General features: G+C 33.6%; 1 long non-coding RNA gene and 1 other non-coding gene across 2 annotated transcripts in view; both read left to right on the top strand.

Annotated features, from left to right (window-relative positions):
• LOC141513761 (uncharacterized) overlaps window positions 1–7,400 on the top strand; it is a 34,762-nt gene extending 27,362 nt beyond the window's left edge. Inside the window, exon 3 of the long non-coding RNA XR_012475872.1 lies at window positions 7,075–7,400. This is a non-coding gene — a long non-coding RNA (uncharacterized LOC141513761). The remainder of the gene's footprint in view (window positions 1–7,074) is intronic.
• LOC141510778 (U6atac minor spliceosomal RNA) lies at window positions 807–931 on the top strand. The gene has a single exon (XR_012475180.1). It is a non-coding gene; the product is annotated as a U6atac minor spliceosomal RNA (small nuclear RNA).
• Window positions 7,401–21,316: the final 13,916 nt, after the last annotated feature.

Raw genomic sequence — 21,316 nt, forward strand, 5'->3', positions numbered from 1 at the left:
CACAGCTAGGTAATTATTAAGGGTTTGAGACTGTATATGAACCCAGGTATTCCTGACTCCAGGGCTGGTGCTCTATCCACTGGGCCACCTAGCCTCCCCAAGAACCACTAGTTCTTCCAGGAGATAGCAGTTAGAGAAACAAGTTGGAAGATGGTTCAGTTTAATGGGGGAAAAATATCCAAGAGACTCCTGACCTAAGAATGTTTCTAGTTTGATTTTTACTAGTTTACTATTACAAGAAATAGGAATAATATCTCATGATCCAATAGTGCTTTTTGATTTATAAACTGTTTCTCTATAATATCCTTATGAGAATTATTTCTATATACATTTTATAGATGTTTTCAGAAAGTTGAAGTTATCTTCCCATGAATATAAATAGTTAAATATAATAGCCCAGGTGTGAAACTGAATCTGATGACCATGACCACTTTTTTCCAAGGCATAGTAAGTCATCTACCATTAGGAAATAAACAGGCAAGGCTGATTCTTGTAACAGTTAAGATGGTCTAGTAAGGAAATAAGAAGAGGCATTCCTTTGGATAAATGGATATTGGACAAAGGAAGGTTCTTCATCTAGGAAAGGGTTATGACATAGCAAGCTGGTAAGTGAACTATTGCGGGCAATGTCATAGTCCCATCAAACTGTGAAAGCTAATGAGTAAGTTGACAGAAGTCTGAAATGCCCATCAGACGTATTCTCTTTCCTTCACATGCATTAGCCATGTCCCTTTGCTTACCCCTTTCATCTCATCTCACCTGAAATGTCTACCTTCACGTCCTCCACTTCCTTCAAGGTCCAACTGGTGTTATATAAAAGAGAAGATTAACACTCTTTCATTGAGGATGGAAGAAAGGTCAATAACTTTTATCATGAATACTTGTGGTTAAGGCCTTTCATCAACTCTTTGGCATCTAACCAAGTTTTCTTAAGGAAATGAATCTGAAGGACTAAAGACAGGCTGAAAAGGGGCAAAATTAGCTATATTTGAAATTGATTCAATGGTTTATTTAGAAAATCCTAGAGAGTCAATGAAAAAATTAATTAAAACAATTAGTGACAGGGTAAAATAGCAGGATGCAAAATTAAAAAAACCCCATAAAAATCAACAGCTGTTATGGGTATTATTAATATAACCCAGCAGGAGACTAGAAAAAAGGAATGACATTAGATAGAACTACAAAATGCATAAAATATCTGGAATAAATCTACTAAGATATACTGGGTCTTACATGAATATGTAACACCCCATCTGAGTCTACTTTCCTAATTCTCACTTCCATTGGAAGACAGAGTCCCCAGAGAGCAGTTGACTACTAACTACCCTCAGTGTTCTAAGGAATTAGGCTTCTAATACTGTCACTAATGAGCCCCATCAGTGTGCTTTCCCTTAAGTATCAGTCAGCTAAAACACCATATAGCTAAGATATTTTCATATATACATATATATGTATATGTGTGTGGATGTGTGTGTGTGTGTGTATGTTCAGAAGAGGGTATCTTTCAACTTGTGATTCTAGGAATCTTTTTCTCCTTTGAATGGTCTTCATCAAGTTCTCTTTAGATATAGTTCTATGCTGGACTCCTAGAGTTGGTGCCTTTCTAGATTCAAAGTTCACTTTTCTCTTCATCATAAGAGGTCACACTCTATGAAGCCTTTGCTATCTTTGAGTGAATGTCATTCTGCATCTATTTAGAGATACTTCCACAATCAATGCTCAATGCCCCTTCAGCAGCCACTGTTAGTGCTATTGGTCAGCTCTTATAGGATCTTGGATGGGAGTTTCTTAGTCACTCCAAATTTTGTAAACTACTACAACTTTACTGGAAAACAACTAATTTCAATCACCCCAAAAAGGTTAGACAGAGGTTAGACAAAAGATTAGACAAAATTATTAGAATTCCACTTTCTACGGTATCAAAGAATTAAAAAATAAATATGATTGAGGAACAGCTGAATAAATTCTACTAACTTAATGGAATATTACTGTGCCATAATAAATGGAAAATATAAACAATTAAGAGAAATATTTGAAGCCTTGTAAAAACTGAGACAGAGTAAAGCAAATAGAACCAGGACAAGTAATTTACATGATAATCACAATAATGTAAAGAAGTAAAGCTCATATAACTCTGAAAAATTATTATTCCAATTCCTAATCTTATAGACAACTATCAGGCCATAATATAGGTTCCATTTCCCCCTCCAAACTTACAAAGTCTTCCTCTGGCCAAATTGGGGAGAGGAGATCTGTCCAAGGTCAAAGCAGTGGTTTCTTCTTCCTCCTTGTAAAATTTCTCTAGGATTATAATAGAAAGTTATACTTGCTCCAATTTCTGAAATTGTCTAATTCCAGCAAATTCCAAGCTCTTTTATTTTAATTATTTAAGGCAATGTGGTTAAGTGAATTGCCCAAGGTCACACAGCTAGGTAATTATCAAGTGTCTGAGGTCAGATTTGAATTCGGGTCCTCCTGACTCCAGGGCTGGTGCTCTATCCACTGTGCCACCTAGCCACCCCTAAATTCCAAGTTCTTAATACAGGATACAAGGAACATGAAATCCTTCAGTTATTTTTCTGTTTTGAATCATTATACTTCAAGAAAAGTCTTTCAAAAACTTTTCACCTGTAGTCTAAAGCCTATGATTGATTATCTAATTGATAGAGCATTTTATCTTACTAAAAGTAGGGTAGGATGAGTAACTATCAATCACTTCCACCCTAAAACCCCTAAAGCACAAGTCTTTTTTTAAGGTATTTATTTATTTATCTTGAATTTTACAATTTTTTCCCCTAATCTCGCTCCCCCCCCCATCCCTCACAGAAGGCAGTCTGTTAGTCTTTACATTGTTTCCATGGCATACATTGATCTAAGTTGAATGTCATGAGAGAGAAATCATATCCTTAAGGAAGAAAAATAAAGTATAAGAGATAGCAAAATTATATAATGAGATAACAGGTTTTTTTTTTTAAATTAAAGGTAATAGTCTTTTATCTTTGTTTAAATTCCACAATTTTTTCTTTGGATACAGATGGTATTCTCTATTGCAGATACCCCCAACTTGTGCCTGATCGTTGCACTGATGGAATGAGCAAGTCCAATAACATTGATCATCACTCCCATGTTGCAGTTAGGTATGTAATGTTCTTCTGATACTGCTCATCTTGCTCAGCATCAGTACATGCAAAGCTTTCCAGGCTTCCCTAAATTCCTATCCCTCCTGGTTTTTAATAGAACAATAGTGTTCCATTACATACATATACCATAGTTTATTAAGCCATTCACCAATTGATGGACATCCCCTTGATTTCCAGTTCTTTGCCACCATTACCAGAGCTGCCATGATTAGTACAAATGATGTTTTTACCCTTTTTATCATCTCTTCTGGATATAGACTCAGTAGTGGTATTGCTGGGTCAAAGGTTATATACATTTTTGTTGCCCTTTGGGTATAATTCCAAATTGCTCTCCAGAAAGGATGGATGAATTCACAGCTCCACCAACAATGTATTAGTGTCCCAGATTTTCCACATTCCTTCCAACATTGATCATTGTCCTTTCTGATCATATTGGCCAGTCTGAGAGATGTGAGGCAATACCTCAGAGATTAAAGCACAAGTCTTTATCACTCATTTGATGAAAAGTTCTTACCTTCATTCTATTGATATTGAATGTGTCTTGTGTTCATGTCCTCTTCCAATTAAATGATAATCAAAATACGACCCTGTGATCTTAGTCCACATTATAAGAAATCAGATACCCAGAGAGAGGAAGTTGACTTCTCTCTGGTCATAACACCTATGGAGTTTTGTCTACAATTCCATGACTCCATTTAAGAAAGAAATGATAAACTGGGATGGGTCCAGAGGAGGCTAACCTAAAGACTATGACATATATAGATGGGTTAAAGGAAGTGGTATAAGGGATTGTGATATAAGGGGAAAATCATCTAACCAAAAAATTAAAAACAGTGCATCTATTAGAAGGTTCTCCCACCTAGCCTAGAAGCTCTATGTACATTGGTGAAAGAGAACATTGTTCTAGCATTATACTTGAGCTCTATCTGTCCAATGGAGACCCAATCACCAGGCATGTGCTTATATTGACCCAGATTTCTAACCCTAAGTCTTCATTGTTCTCATGTACCCTTTAATAGAGAAGTCAGACTTTACCTTCTATTTCTTGTACTTATTTTGTCCTTCTCTCTGCTGACCTATCAAAACCTTCTTATCCACTGCTTCCCTCCTAAACCTATGATAATGGTGTTGTGAAGGAGTCCATTAAACTTTTGATAGCTCTGGTTGTGTAATTTTTTTGATTTGTTATTATCAGACCCAAATCTTCTCTGTAATTTCTACCATTGCTTCCAATTATGTTCTCTGATATCTACTTATGCAAATTCAAAAATTTCTTCTTGATGATAGTCTCTCTGTATATATATGTACACACATATACATATGTATATATTTGTGTACATATATATATATATATATATATATATATATATATGTTCCTGATGCCTAATTTACCCATCAGTCAAAAATGAGAAGATTGGTTAGATAGCCTTTAGTTCACTTTAGTTGCTACAGTGAAGATCTCAGGTTCTATAAATCCTTATATCAGCTACTAGGTCATACTAAGTCCTTTTGTAACCTCATTTCCTTTTTGACAGAAGTGTTAGAAATAGATAAGGAAGTGGTCAGATTTGTAGAAGGAGATCAGGAGGGAATTGTGTGTCATGACAACCCAGAGAAGAGAGATTATTTAAAAGGAAAAGAATGCCGAATAGTGTCAAATGCTGCAAGTAACTCAAGAATGAAAATTGAGAAAAGATCAGCACATTTGGCAATTAAGAAATCATTGTTAAGTTTAGAGAATGCAGGCCAGTGGTGGCAAATAGTATGCCAAACATTCATTTAAATTCAATAGATTTATAGAACTGGACTTTGGAGATTAAAAAAAAAAAAACAAAAGCATGAAATAAAAAATAATGTGCCCTTAAAGAGCTTCCTTTCTGATGAGGGAATACAAGTTACAATTCCATGCACCAGCACAGCATAGGAGTTGTGATGGACGTAAAAGAGCCCCAGGAATAGTTGAGGAAGGAGAAAGTACTATATGCTGAGGTAGAATGGGGAAAGTAGAGAATGCTTCAAGGTAAGGCTTTGAAAATGAGGTTATACCTTAATGGAGATTCAAATATTACTAGGTCTTGATTCATTAGATTCTTAGGAGCAGAAATAGATCCCAGAGCTCATTTTGTTCAACTCCTTCATTTTAAAGAGGAATAGAGAGATAAAGGTGCACATTCTTAAAATGCTATAAAATGTACATTGTCAGTGAAGTTGGTAGTTTTGAAATCCTTTAAAGATTTCAAAAGATTTGTGAGGAGAGTCATATTTTATAAATTTAATACTCAACTTATGGAAAATAAAAGGTTATTTGTTTTGTTTTTCAATTTTTTTAATTTCAGCATTTTCTTTAGAGCTAAAAACTTCAAGCTTAGAAATCTGGGCAATCATCACAAGTGGTCTGTGGCAGATACATTCAGTAGTATACATTCAGTAATGTTTCCAGAGAAAGGACAATGAATCCAGGATGCCCTTCTCCCCTACCCTTTAACTCCTGATTACTCTCCCAAGAGACACTATGAAGTTGCTAAAGAGATACACAACCACCACCCTAATACAGATCCTCATTATTTTTGTCTTGGGATATTGCAAGAGAATGTTCATTGGGGAGAAATCAGAGCCAGGAGTAGTTGAGCAGCTTAGTTGGGGAGTCATGGTTTAGAGTAGGGTAGAGAAGCTGGGTCCACTAGTAATTTTCTAGTTTAAGAAATTATTCTTTCTAGCTAGATGCTAGACAAACAGCTGGTTTGACCTGCTGTAGCATGAATTGCCTTATAATTCTGGCATCTTGTGGAAAAGCTTTGGTCACTTTTACCATTATTTTGGATGGCTTCTCCTCACACTTCCTCATATTTTCTTTTACACAGGCAAATAACAGGGTGAAAGGCAAAAGGAAACTTCTCAAAAGTAATTTTCCATTTGGGGCAGTGAACCAAAAGTTCAGACTCACCCTTCATCTGTTTCAGATGGCTATGAAGCCTACTGAATAAGGAATTTGGACTTGAGGACATACTGGAGAAATTATGACCTTTTACTATCATACTTTAAAAAAACTCACAATTTGGGGAATAGCAGAACAAATTATAATATGTGATTAGGACAGAATACTATTGTGTTATAAGAAATAATGACAGGGGGCGGCTAGGTGGTGCAGTGGATGAAGCACCGGCCCTGGAATCAGGAGTACCTGGGTTCAAATCTGGTCTCAGACACTTAATAATTACCTAGCTGTGTGGCCTTGGGCAAGCCACTTAACCTCGTTTGCCTTGCAAAAACATAAAAAAAAAGAAATAATGACAGGGATGGTCTCAGAAAAACAAAAAAAATGTGGGAGACTTATATGAACTGATACAAAGTGAAGTGAGCAGAACAAGAACAATATACACAGCAACAACAATACTATATTATGATCAACCATGAGAGACTTAACTACTTGAATTCATCATGAAAAATGCTATGAACCTCCAGGGAGAGAACTGGTGAACTCTAAATACAGATTGAAGCACACTGTTTTTAATTTCTTTATTTTTTTCCTGCCTTTTTGGCAACTTGACTAAAATAGAAATATGATCTGTATGGTAGGTATTCTATTGCTTTCCTTTTCATTGTTTTGGGTAGGTATTGGAGAGAGGGAGAGAATCTGGGACACAAAACTTAACAAACCCCCACAATTTTACTTGTTCCTCAATTTCCTTTGTTTGCTGCAAAATCACATTCTGCAGTTTGGAAATGACAAATTCTGTCATGTGACATCATAACCTACACAAAAGGGATATATATTACAACCTTACTCCTCCATCCCCACCACCCCTGCCCCACTCCCAGATATTCCAAACTAAAAAAACTAGATTAGGTCAAACAAAGAGAGTCACCATATGAATAAATCTCTTTTCTCTCTCTGGATCAAAATAGAAATTTAGACTGTTTTCTTTTAATACAGACTGTCAAAAGAGGAAGAATTCATCGTATTTTTACAATGGAAGGGACAAAAAGGAAAATGGATATAACCAAGGTCATACACACATCACAAATATTCCAACATTGCTTCCAATTCAGTTCCAGTAATCTAGATCCAGCTTTTTCAACCTTCCTGCCATTTTAACTCAAAATCCCAGGAGAATAAAGGTAGTGTCATTTTCTTGTCTTGTTTCCATAACTAACAAATCCAGACCCTCATCACTTCTTGCCTAGGATATTACAAGAAACTCTAACTTGATTTCCTTGTCTCAAGAGTTCTTCATTTTGATTTATCCTCTACAGAGCTGCCCAATGATTTCCTAAAGTGCATGTCTAATATCATATTTTTCTTTTTACTCCATAAACTACAGTGGCTCCCTACTACCTCTAGAAACAAATAGAAACTTCTTTGATGGGGGAGTTTAAAAAGTTCATTTAAAATCTTGGCCTGAATCTTGCTCTTCAATATTATTAGACATTATTTCCATTCATATTCTCCAACCTAATCAAACAGTATACTACGTGTTTGCATTTTGTCTAGGGTATTCCACTGATGTATTTTTTTCTATTTTAATCAGTATTTGATAATTTTCATAGCTACTTATTCATAATATAATTTGAGATAGTACAATACTAGCCCCTCTTCACTCTTACTATTTTTCATTATTTCCCCTCGCTAGTTTTGATCTTTTGTTTCCTCATGTGACTTTTGTTATTATTTTATCTTATCCCTATAACCATTCCCTTGATGGTTTAATTGGCTTAATCTGTAAATTAATTTAGGTAAAATTTGCATTTTTATTATATTGATGAGACTGAGTCATGTACATTGAAAATTTCTCCAATTATTTAGGTCATCTATCATTTTTATAAAAATTATTTTGTAGCTATATATAAGATCTGTGTATGCCTTGGTAGGTTAAGTCATATGCTTTATGTATTTTATAGTTAAAATGAAATTTCTCTTCCCTTTTTTCCCACTGTTATTAATAATATATAGTATATATTTATTTTTATATTCAATATAAGTTTTGTTTATAATAATATGTAGACATATATATTATTTTGTGGAATTATTCTGTTTTCTGCTACTTTGCTGGTGGTATTAATTGAATTTAGTATTTCCATTGATTCTCTAGGGTTTTCTAAGTAATCCATTATTTTATTTGTCAATTCCTATGTTTTTACTTCTTGTTGCCAATGTTTATTACACTAATATTTTTATAGCTTTTCTTGTCTTATTCTTATAACTAACATTTTCTATTTTTATGACAAAAATGACATGCTTCATCTTTAGGGGAAAACTTCTAATGTTCATTTCTGTTACAAATAATAATTCATATTAGTATAGATTTTTGAGAATATTTTAAAAAGGCTCATTCAGTCTGTATCTGTGTATTTAAATATAAAAATGAGCTAAAATTTATTGAAGGCATTTTTTGTATCTATTAATATAAATCAGATGACCTGAAAATTCAGATGAACTAAGTTAATAATGTTGAATCAATGTTGAACTAATATATAAATTAAATTTATATTATTCAATGAATAATAATTATTTTATATTGTTATGTAGCTTTGCTAATATTTTATTTATTTATAAATGTCTCATTATGCATTAATGCTATCTGTCTGTATATCTCTTTTTTAATCTTTTGTGTTTTGGGTTACATGAGTTTAGTGGAATAACTCTTTTACTGTATGTTGAGAATAATTTCTATAGCACATGTTTTTAAAATATTTAGTAGAATTTGTTTATGATTCACCAAAAAGAATGTTTTTGGTGAGGTGTATATATATATATATATATATATATATATATATATATATATATATATACACACACACACATATATATATATACATATATGTGTATATATATATATATATGTATGTATATCTTAATCAATTTCATTTGAGATTGAATTTTTTAGTATTCCATTTTCCATTTTATCATTTGGTCAAACACACATCTATATATACATATATACATACACACAGGTATACTTATGTGTATATGTGTGTACACACACACACATACACACACATATATGTATGTATGTATGTATGTATGTATGTATGTATAAAAGGAAAGCGAAAAGAAGTCAGAAAGACTAAAGGAACTCTCTCCAAATTTTGGTTATTAAGACAACTGTTTAAATTGATCAGCAGAATGCATACACATACAGAGCTTTAAATTCTGTGACTGGTTGGTAGCTTTTTAGATACTAATTTCTGATGATTGTTTATATTTCTTTTTTGTCCAATGAGAATTTATATTCTCAATTTTGATTTTTGGTAATTTGATGTTCCTTTCCATTTTATTCAAAATCAGTTAATGGTTTTCTGTGGCTTTTCTTAGCCTTGTTGGGGAGAAAACAGCCCTGAATTTAGACTATAAATTCAGTTTTTTTGTTTTTTCTTTTATTTCTCCTGATTTTCAAAGATTACTAATTTGATTATTTTTCTATTTATTTTCCCCTTAAATTACAAATAATCCTTATTTTTCATTTTTGCTAATATATATATATATACGTAGTCATCACATATATATATATATATATATATATATATGTATATGTATATACACAAACACATATATTTCAGATACAAATTTCCCTCTACAGACTGCTTTAGCTACATTCTACATATTCTAAATTTTGGTTACTGTTATCAATCTCTTTTTTTGCAATAAGTATATATAATTGACTATTCTTTTTTTTAAATTTCTTTTGACCCACTTATTATTTAGGATATCTTTATTTTATCTTTTTGGATCTTTCTTTTTTGTTCATTTTTTGCTGTTGATTACAATTTTTATTTCAAATTTTTGTCTTTTCACAGTCACTTATACATTCTTGATATGTAACATGATCAATTTTCAAAGTTATCACTTGAGGGTGAAAAATCAACATACTTTTCCAATTTTCATAGCCATACAATTTTATTTTTTCTATGTTTGGTTATGATTCTTTTTTTCTATTAGAGTTTTTTAAGTGCTCAAAGAGGATCTACAAGTTTTTTGACTTTCAGTTAATTTTTCTTTAGTATATTTAGGTTCATTTTCACTTAGTATATAAAAATTAAATAATATCATTTAATCATCTATGATGCCATTAATCATATTGCAATTTCTCTGCTTGCTTCCCTTATAGCATCCATTTGTTACTATATTTAAAATTCAAAATCATGATTGTAACTTATACAATTATAGAACACAGGTGTCATAGGATCATAAACATCAAAGGAATCTTCAAGGTAATTTAAAGATGAGAAAATTGAATTGAATTAATTATGATTTACCCAAGATCATGTAAGTAAAAAATGGAGGGGTTAGGATTAAAACTGAAATCTTCTGGTTCTAAATTGGAGATTATTTCCATAGTGCTACTACTTTTTTTCTTGGTTTAGTTTCTAATTTTGAAACATGCTGCCTGACTGAACAAAACATTTAGTTTCTCAGGTTATTCTGTATGTTCGAATTGGAAGAGAAACTGCTGAACTACATTCTTAAAAAGAGTTTCCTCATTTATGTGTTTCTTATTAAAATGAAATCATACTTTAAATCCCCATCATATTCTATCTTTATGTTTTAAATAAATTTCTATATGCAGTAGATTGCTGGGTTCTCTTCCCTAAAATATTGTACAATTCTCTCTTTCATGGAACAGCTCAGTCTTTTGTCATTCAATATTATAATTGTTTGGTTTTGTTTCCTTCACTATGTCTGTAATTCCACAAAGTATCAAAATTAGATACTTGTATTTTATTTTGTTTGAATAATTGTATCCTAGTATCCTCATTAATAACCCCCCCACTCCCATTACCTACCCCAAATTGAGATTCCTTGGTTTTACTTTTTTTCTGCTATTATATTTATCTTATTTTTTTTGTGACTTCCCTTGCTCAACCACAATATGAGTAGGGTTTAGGATCTATAGGAGTTGGGGATTGGTAGAAAACCTGATAGGGAAAGACAGGCAGAACAAAGAAATTGGCCAACAAACTCTTCCACATCTGTTCATCCCCACAGCTTGAACACAGAGAGTTAATAAAACTCCCTTACCCCTATTGTTCTCATGAAAAAGAAACTGACATTTCAGATTGCATAATCTGAATAATCTACCCAATTAGACTATTTGAAGCCTCTAGATGGTTTAATTCAGTGAAGGTAGAAGGTTCTCCTGCATGCAGCCATTTTTCCAGGTTCTTAATTTTGATGCTGTAAAAGTAAAATTATTCCCATTCAATAAATGGTTGGTGCCATGCTATGGTTAAAAATTTGAAACAAGGTCCTCCATGATTTACAGGATCTCATTTTCATCACCCTAATTCTTTGCTCAAATGACCTTTAACTATATATTTGTTCCATTCCAAGAAACATCAGTTCAGCTATTCTCCTTTCTTTCTCCTCCCCAAATCTTAATTTTTTATTTCATCTTAATAGATTTCACAAATAATATCCATATTTGTTCTCCAAATGATACTGAATCAAGGTAAACCTCTAAAAGGCAATAGTTTCGGATAAATATGGGTATGGAATCTTCCTCCTTTATCCTAATTTCTCCCCACCCCAATTTATTAGAATCATCTTCATTTGTAGCATCTAATTTTGAGCAATATTCATTTGATTCTTCCCCTTTCTCTGCTTTAAGACAATTTTGTTGTTGATTCTTCTTCGTGAACTTTACCCATTAAGACATTCTCATTGTTTTCTCAATGGTTCTCTAACAAAGCTGGACTTGTAAAAGATATTCATCCAATCTCCTTCTTTAACCATATAAGCCCCATTTTATTTGTTTGATTTTTTCCAGGTCATAAGGATTTGGTTTTGTTTCTTAAGTTTCTATACTGTGCTATGTTTTTATTCTCAAATGTTTTGTTCTTCTCTGGTTTTACAAATATAAGTAACACAAATTTCTCTCTTGTTCAGAATATTTATCTTTTTTCTTTTTTGCTTAAATTTTGCTTTGTAGCATATTTTATTTGCAAAAAATTGTTTTTATTTGCTTTTGTGTCCATCATATTCCAGCATGTTTTATCATTCATTAAAATATTTTCTCTGCTTTGTATGATTTCTGAATATTTTTCCTTGATTTATAAAGGGACTATTCTTGGTTACTTTATATATATTGGAATTCTGGGATTTTTCAACTACATTTCTGAATGTGCTGAACCTGAGATTCTTGTCTGTTGGTATTTTGTGTATTCTGTTATTCATATGTAACATTTTTATATGGCATTTAGTACTCTTTCTTTATAATTTTTGTGAGAATAATAATTCTCATACTTTTGTACTTCATTCTCACCAAATGTCAGTGGCTTTGCATTGTGGAGATGTCAAATATTCTTCTAATATTGCTTTTTTTAAAAGTTATTCATTCTTTTGTCTCTGAATATTTGGGTCTATAAAATTTTATTGTTGAAAACTTGAGTCCCTTTGTTCTGCCTGTCTTTTCACATAAAGTTGCAAATCATTTTCTTTTTTAACATCTATTACTTTAGTAAGAGTTTATTTTCCTAAACTGTTGATTCCCCATTTGTTTTTATTGAGTTTTCATTTGAGAATTTTGATTTATCACCTAAATTTCATATTTCTTTTTTTAGTTCTTTCATTGAACACATAAACTTATTCTAGAAATTATTGCAGTTTTTTAAAAACAATTGATTCATTTTTGAGATGCTAGAGATAGTTATATGCTACAGTAGATAGAACTTATGATCTGAAGATAGTACAAATCTGAGTTCAAAACTAGCCTCTAGTACTTTCAAGTGTGATAATGGACAACTCATTTAATCTCTGCTTTAGTTAGTTCATCTTTAAAATGGAGTTGATAATAATCCCTACCTACTAGGTTTGTGGTGAGGATTAAATGAAATAATATTTGTTAAGCATCTCAAAACTTTAAAATGCTATAGAAATACTAGCTAGCATTGCATTATTGTTATAGTATTATCCTTTTTTTCCTAGGGATTTCATCTGAATTTTTGCAACCATTAGTATTTATTAATTTTACATTTAGATTGTAGTTTTTCAATGTTAAATTATCTCGAATTTTTTGCTTCTGCAATTTTCTATGTGGTGAAATATTTAATTTTCTAACATTTTTATTTTGTTTTATTTTAGATATTTTTTCACTTTGGCACATTTCTTGCTGGTTTTACATAAGAAAAAGGGTCTGAATTAGTATACAATCTCTCACTCAGCTGTCTTGCTGATAATTTACTAATGATTTTAATTAAACCCAACTAGCAAAAAATCCAGGTCTATCTTTTGTAATCTTGAAAGCCTTTAGAAAATAAACCTCCCAAGGGGAAATATTTTCATTGGTTGTTGCTAGCCTCTAATTTATTAGTAATTCCAAGTAAAGAGAGCTTGGTTGATGCTTCAATAAATCAAATACTAACAATTTACTGTACAATTAGCATGTAACCAAAACTCTACTAAAAGTTAATTTAAGATTTCAGGGTTGGCAATGTGAAGAAACAAAGAAAATGAGATTTCCCAGAGTCATGGTTGATATATACATGTAAAGAATTTCTGTGGAATATATATTAAGTAGGGAGTGTTCAGAAATAGACAAATGGTTTGGATAAAATGAAAACAGTTGAATGATCAATGGAAGAACAGTCAATATTATTTTTGTATGTCCTCATTTCATACTAAAGGAATGTTCTTGTCTGGAGAAAGGAAGTGAAAAAATATTTATTAAATTCTGTGTACCAGGTTCTTTACCATTAATACCTCTCTATAAGCAAGATTTCACCAATGAGCTGTGAGAAAAAGAGCAAGATGTTAAGAGTAGGGCTACCCATAAGTTCAACATTTATGAAAGTCTTCTGAATTCACATTAAGGATTATGCCATTATCAACAGACTGATCCCTAACCTTGGACAAGTCTAAGTTATATTGATCATCTGTAGAGGGGAGGGGTGGGGGGAATGTAATAGGGGTCATCTGACATATATGGATATAGATATGATATAGATATGATATAGATATAGATATATAGATATATAGATATAGATGATAAAAGCAAAATTATCTCTGAAAAGCAAAAAATTTAGTGCTCTCTAATAGTTTCAAAGATCAGGATATCTGAAGATTTCTTAATGATTAAATATGCACAAAATTAAAATGGGTTATCACCAAAGGTGGTGAGTTACTCAGTACTAGAGGTCTTTAAACAGAGATTAACTAAATCTTGAAAGAGAGATGCTTCCTATTCAGGAAGTTTTTGGACTAAATCCCTTGTGAGGTTCCCATTATCTCTAATGATCTGTGACTCTGTAAACACAGAACCTAGACCATCAGAGATTGAAGAGAACTTATAGATGACCTACACAAGCCTCTCAGTTTTTGTAGAAAGAAACTGAGTCTCAGAAATAGGGAAATGACAGAGTCGATATATAAGACAAAGTCTCCCAAATCTCCAGCATTATTTTCACCACAAGATGCTATCCAAGTTTCCCTTATTATATTAATTCCTCTATCCCCTTTCTTCAAGGATATATTCTTCACTCTTTATGATACTGCTGTTGCTTAGTCTCCCTTGGTTTTCTAAGCTCCTGTGTAACGATAACCCCAGAATAAACTTCCAAAGAGTAAAGAAATCTGATTTGGAATTCTGGGCTTAGATTTGAAACCTGACAGATATTCTCAGAACAGAAGGAGAATTTGGGAAATGAACTGAGCAGAGGACAAGACTCAAAAAAGCTGAGAGCATATTCAAACTTGATACTGCAGAACAAGACAATAGAACTAAGGATCAATAGAAAACATTTAAGGCAACTCTGACTAGGTAGAGAGCCTGGTGGATGCTTGTATCCTGCACAAGGAAAGTAAAATGGATCAATATTTGACTAAAACTGATATTACATGACTGAGATTTGCTACCTGCTATCAACATTCTCCTGTCTTAGCTCTTGGGCCAAACTATGTTTTCCTGGATGCCTATATTCCCTAGTTCATTTTCCACCTACCCTCTAAGTAAACCTTTTTATAGAAGTTCAATGTATATCATCCAAAATTTTGTAGAATGTCACAAAAATATCATAACTGTAAATAATTTTATAAAAAAATAGAGAAAGTGTTAGGTATGGAACCTTAGATTACAGAAGTGAGAAACTTAGAACAGAGAATGGCAGAACTGGAAAGGGCCTTAGAACATGGAGTGTCAGAGCTGGAATAGAGTAGTAGATAGAATGTCAGAAGCAGAGATGATCTTAAACATAGAATAGAGATTATCAAAGGAGCAGGGGACCTTAGGATAGACAGCATAGCCTACTGGGAAAAAAACTTAATTTTGGAAACAGAAGACTTGGGTTCAAATTCCAATCTCTGTTACTTACTATTAACCTTTGTGACCATTAACAGATTACTCTCTAGATGACCAAATGAAAATATTTCTTATGTAGCAAGTACAATGCTAAGTGAGAGAGACATAAAAATAAAACAGAGGGTTTTAGAGAAGTGATATAACATATATATGGGAATGTGGTTAGGAAAAGGGTGTTTTGGTTTGGTTAAGTCATGGACAGTGAGTGAAGCCATAGAGAAGTGGACTGATATGTCCTCACAAACATGATAGTAGTGATTAATTATTGTTTCAAGAGCAAAATTAGAGAGTGAGGAGGGGGATAGGACATACTTACATGGTGGAAAGGTAGGGAGGTGATGAGAATTAAGCATGATTAAGGGTCTGGGATGTACTAGAGAGAGTGAGTTTTCAGCATTTTGGACATCATAGTCCCAGATCTAGAGAGCTTAGGTTTTGCTGAATGGCTTAGCAGCTCTAAGTCATGGCCTTAGAAATTCAATTTAAAGGATCCAACGGCAGGGCAGCATGTGTGGAAGAAGGCTAATATGAAGTATGGTCAATGGCCCAAAGCCATCTTGTTATAGATAAGAACCTCTTTGGCCCCAATTTAATTATTTATAAAATGAAGGGGCTCAAACTACATGATCTCTCAGTGACTTGGAAGCCTAAAATCCTACAAGAGAAATAGGGAGTCTGGAATAACTACAAAGCTGTTAGCTTGAGTGATTGGGAGTATGGTGATACCCTCCACAGTTTTAAGAAAGATAGGAAGATGAGAAGTCATGAAGTGAAAAATAATGAGTTTTGTTTTATATCTTTTGAGTTTTATATACCTACTGGACATCTGATACAAGATTCTCAAGAGTCATTTAGGTATGTAAGACAAGCTTGGAAGAGAGGTTAGAGTTACCTTTATAGATCTGGGAATCAGTTTCATAAAGATTATAACTGAACTCATGGGAGATGATGAGAAAACCAAGAGCATAGTTTAAATGCCAAAGAATGTCCAGGACAGAACATTGTGGAAAGCCCCATGATTAGGGGTCATTACTTAGTTGAAGAATTAATAAAGGTACTTAGAAGAAGAAAGTCAATAAAGTTTAGGAGAAGCAATCAGACAGGTTAGAAATTCAAGAGAACAATGTCACCAAAATCTAAAGAAGAAAATACATGCAGAGGATGGTGATCGACAATGTCTAAGGTTGCAGAAAGATTTGAAAAAAAGGTTATTAGACTTGGCAATTAAAAGATCCTTGGAAAGGACAGTTTCCATCCAATGATGAAGTCAGAAACTAAACTACAGAAGGTTTAGAACTGAGTGAGAGGACAGGAAGTTGACACTCAGTATAGATGATATTCTTAGGGAATTCTAGTAAAAGAAGAACTAATGTCATTTTCTCTCTATTATTGCTGAACATGGATCAACACCACAGTGTCAAGTTCAGTCAAATAACAGCTGATTTTAAGATCACTGGTCATGGAAAGAACTAAGTGACTGAATAGAGCAGCTTGTACTCAGAGCAATTGATTTTTGGAATTCAACAGTTTCCTTCCCTGGACCTGCATCTCTATGTGGACACATGTCAAAGAGTGTTGCGCGATTTATCTGAAGTTATGTTTCTTCAAATCCAATGGCATTAACTGCCTGTTTAAAAGAAGATGGAAAGTTGGAAACAGAATAACCACTAGCCTTCAAATGGAACATAACGTCCATTTGTCAAGGGATTTAGGTCAACTTCACATTCACAGATGGACCTTCCTGGGCAAGAAAAGCAAATGAGATGCTGAGGGAAAAAGAGAAAAATGGAGAGGAAAAACAGAGTCTAGAGTTCCAATAGTAATTGCATCTGATAAATGATAGAATCATAGGCAACCAAAACCAGCATGAATCTCAAGTTATATAGTTCCACAGGAAGAGAAATACCCTCTAAAATATCCCCAACAAGGGGAAATAGAATTGTAGATTGAGGACTGAAAGGGATCTTCGAGATTAAGTTCAACTGTATAATTTTACAGAAGATAGAAACTGAGACACAGAGAGGGAAGTGATTTGTCCAAGGTCACACAGCAGCAATGAGAACCAGCATTTGAGTACAGATCCTCTAGCTCCAAATCCAATTCTCTTGTTCTTTGTTCTACTGCAATCATATTGTCTCTAGTGGTAGAAAACTCATGACCACCAAAGGTAGCTCATGCAACTTGAGTATATTTCTAATTGGTGAAATAGTTTCTCTTATACGAAGTTAAAATCTGCTACAACCTCCAATCATTGCTACAAATTTGTCTCTCTGTTGTGAAACAAAGAAAGTATAATCCAGCTACTATGTAATTTCATTAGAGATAATTGAAACCATTATCATGCCTCTAAATGTCCTATTGTCCCATTTCACAGATGTAGAGGCATTCAACCTAACTCATGCATGAAATGGACTCCTTTATATTATATTCCTGAAAAGTGATCCTCCAAACTCTTCTGGAGGAGCCGAGTATCTCATAGGTCAGGCAAATCTGATCTAGCAACCCAACTATTTCTTTTCTGGCCAAGCCCAAAATACATCTCAGCCAAAGGTGGGTGAGAGGAGTAAAGGTGATTGACAGTGGTGAAAATAGGTCCATTGATGGCAGAAAGGGACCCTTTCCATTACAGGATATATATATTCTGAATTAGTCTTTTCCTAAGTGGTATTATAATAGAATATCAAGATAGTTCAGTTCTAGGTCTACATTCACAAAAAAATGAGTTCAAATACTGCCTCAGATACTGACTAACTGCATGACCCTAGCCAAATCATTTATTCTTTATCTTCTTCAGGGTTTTCATATGTAAGATGGGAAATAATAATAATAATTCCTACCTCCTAGGGCTGTTGTGAGGATGAAATGAATTTGGAGGAGCTATTGTGGATAATGGGATATTGAATCTGTTGGGGAAAAGTACAATTATTACTTTGTTGTAGTGGAGGTCTCATTGAAATTAGATTTTTAAAATGTGTAGTGGGGCTATTCAGCATGACTGTGATTTTCTTCAGCTCCATTTCACAGCTCATGAATAGGAGTGAGAAAGACAGTGGGTGAGAGCAATCCAGGGTTAGCAAGGTGTGATTAGTGATGGGAAAATGGGGTAGATGATTCACTGTAGTGTAAAGTGTGTGGTTGAACAAGGGTTCAACATAGGGAAGGTAGGAGAGAACAACCAATGCAGAGGTGATGGCTTAAGAAAGCACAAGAGCTGTAGTATTTGAAAGTCACCCTGAGGAAGAAGAATGGGTAAGGAGTTATAAGAGAGGGAAAGCTGTAAAGATAAAATATATTGACCAGATAAAGGCATTCTAGAGCTTATGAATATGGAAGTAGAAGTAGAACACTTGAAGATGATAGGATTAAGTGTTTGACCACATTTGTATATAGCTGTGGCAAAGTGTAGGAATAGCTTAAGGAACATTGAGGAATGGAAAACAGGGTATTTGAGGGAACATCACAGTGAGCTTCTGTTCACAAACTCCTCCAAACAGATCTAAAAAATGTACCAGACTGAATCCTGATAGGAAAATCCAGTAAAAGTCACAGTGAGTCCTTTGTGCAATAATTTTAGGTATATGGAAATAGAAGGGTAGGCTGAGGAACCAGAGGAGGAGGTCGACCATTAGTAAGCCTCCCAAGATTAGTGTACAAGAGAAAATCCCTGACTCAAACAGAACATGTCTAGAAACATGATAACTGTAATGGGTATAGATGTGAACTGGCAGCTTCATTGCCTACTCTTTAGTTCTTGGTCACAAATCTAGGACAGAGGAAGATAGAGCTGTGTTCAGAGTAGTGGCTTCCAGGACTCAGAGACCTTGGACTATGTACTGAGAAAGAGGAAGTTCAGAAGTCAATAGAAGCAGCAGTGCCTGATTCAGACCATACCACTTTCAGTATTCAGTATAATTTGTAGAGTAATAACCAAGGCAGTCTTTAGACCAAAGAGGAGTTTACAGTTCTGCCATCTGAACCAATAGAACTTTCCAGATAGTTAATAAGGACAAAGTTTAGTATCAGTACAAACAGACTCAAACCCAAGTCAGGAACTTGTAGAAAAATGGGGAGTAAATTATCAGACTTTGTACTAGATCAGACCATACTGAGAGCACTGAAAACTTGAAGGTCCTCAGTCTGTAACTCTGTGACCTTAGAAGAACACAACACTTAATATACCAAGAAAGCAGAAATGTGGCTGAGCCTAGCCCTGACATCAAATCTCAAGTCAGAAGTAGGCTAGAAAAATGAATATAGCAAGATTAACAATAGCAAAAAACCCTGCCATCTTAATGAGCAGTTATGGTGGCAGAGACATTCAAGACACAAGCACAGAAGAAGAGAATAACTCCAAAATATCTGCAACAATATCTAATGGGGTGAAAAAACAAAAGGAGACAACTTCAATTAAAGTTAGAGGAATAGATAAAGCTATTTTTAATAATTTTAATTTAATAATTTTTAATGATAATTTAATAAAGCTAGGTGGCACAGTGGATAGAGCACAGCCCTGGAGTCAGGATTACCTGAGTTCAAATCCAACCTCAGACTCATGATAATTACATAGCTGCATGGCCTTGGGCAAGCCACTTAACCCCATTGCCTTGCTAACCCCCCCCCAAAAAAAAACAAAAAAAGAATTTAAAATGTTTTTTATAGATGGAATGAAAGTACCTGAGGGGGAAAAAACAATTGGAAAAGAAATGAGAGCTTCAAAAGAAAAACTTGGAAATGGATCTACAAAGCCTTGTCTAAGCAAAAACAAACAAAAAACCCAGGGAAAATTAAAATGGACCAAAAAGAAGACAATGATTCTGTGAGGAGACAGGAAATGTTAAAATAAAATTAAAAGGTTGAAAAATGAAAACAAAAATATTATTAAGCTAATTCAGACAAAGGAACTGAACTAGAAAATAAATTGAAGGGGGGAATGTAAAAATTGTTGACTTATCTGAATTCCATGCACTGATATTTTAGAAGAGGACAAAGTGAAAATAGAAAGACTCCTGTGGTCACTTCTAGAAAGAAATCCCAAATGAAAAACTGCCAAGAACTTCAAAGCCAAAATCTAGGTCTTCTAGGTGAAAGGAAAAAGCACTGCAAGGAACCAGAAAGAAAGAATTCAAATTCTGAGGAGTCAATATCAGAATCACTCATGATTTCGCAGGCACACTTATGAAGGAGTGAAGAATTTGAAATATGATATGTCAGAAGGCAAAAGATAATAGGAATAATCTACCAGCAAAACCAAGTATATGAAATGATACTTTCCTAACATACCTAATGATGAGACCACAGTTTCAGATAAACTGAAGAACGTACATAGGAATGAAGAGCAACATAAAATGGTAAACATTAATAACCATGATAAAAGACCCTACAAAGATAACCTGATTAAATGAACTATAGAGAAAATATACCCTACTGTCATCAGGACCTATAAAGGGAGTCCAATTCAACTTAGACTGGGAGTTGTTCTGTAATGTCATGAAGATCATAAAAATTGAAAGAAAGAGGGAAGAGAAATGCAATGAAGGGGAGGAAAAGAAGGAATAGAAATGTTAGGGGAAATCATCTCATAAAATCAGGGTGCAAATGTAGGTATTTATACAAACAAGGAGGAGAGGTGTCAGGGTCAATTGATAATTAAAATTTACTGACACCTGAACTGGTTAAAAAATAAAAAAAATACATACATAAACACAAACAAGTTCAGTTGGGTACAACAATACATTTAAATCAACAGGGAAATAATGGGAAAGGGGAGAAGGGGGAAGGAGGAAGGGGAAGAATAAGGGAAGGATTAGTCCTAAGTAAAACACATTTTAATGATATACAAAAAAAAATATTTGTAACTATTTAGGTGAATGAGAATCTTTCCCATTA

The sequence above is a fragment of the Macrotis lagotis genome, chromosome 1, assembly GCF_037893015.1.
Source record: "Macrotis lagotis isolate mMagLag1 chromosome 1, bilby.v1.9.chrom.fasta, whole genome shotgun sequence".
NCBI classification, from domain to species: Eukaryota; Metazoa; Chordata; class Mammalia; order Peramelemorphia; family Peramelidae; genus Macrotis; species Macrotis lagotis.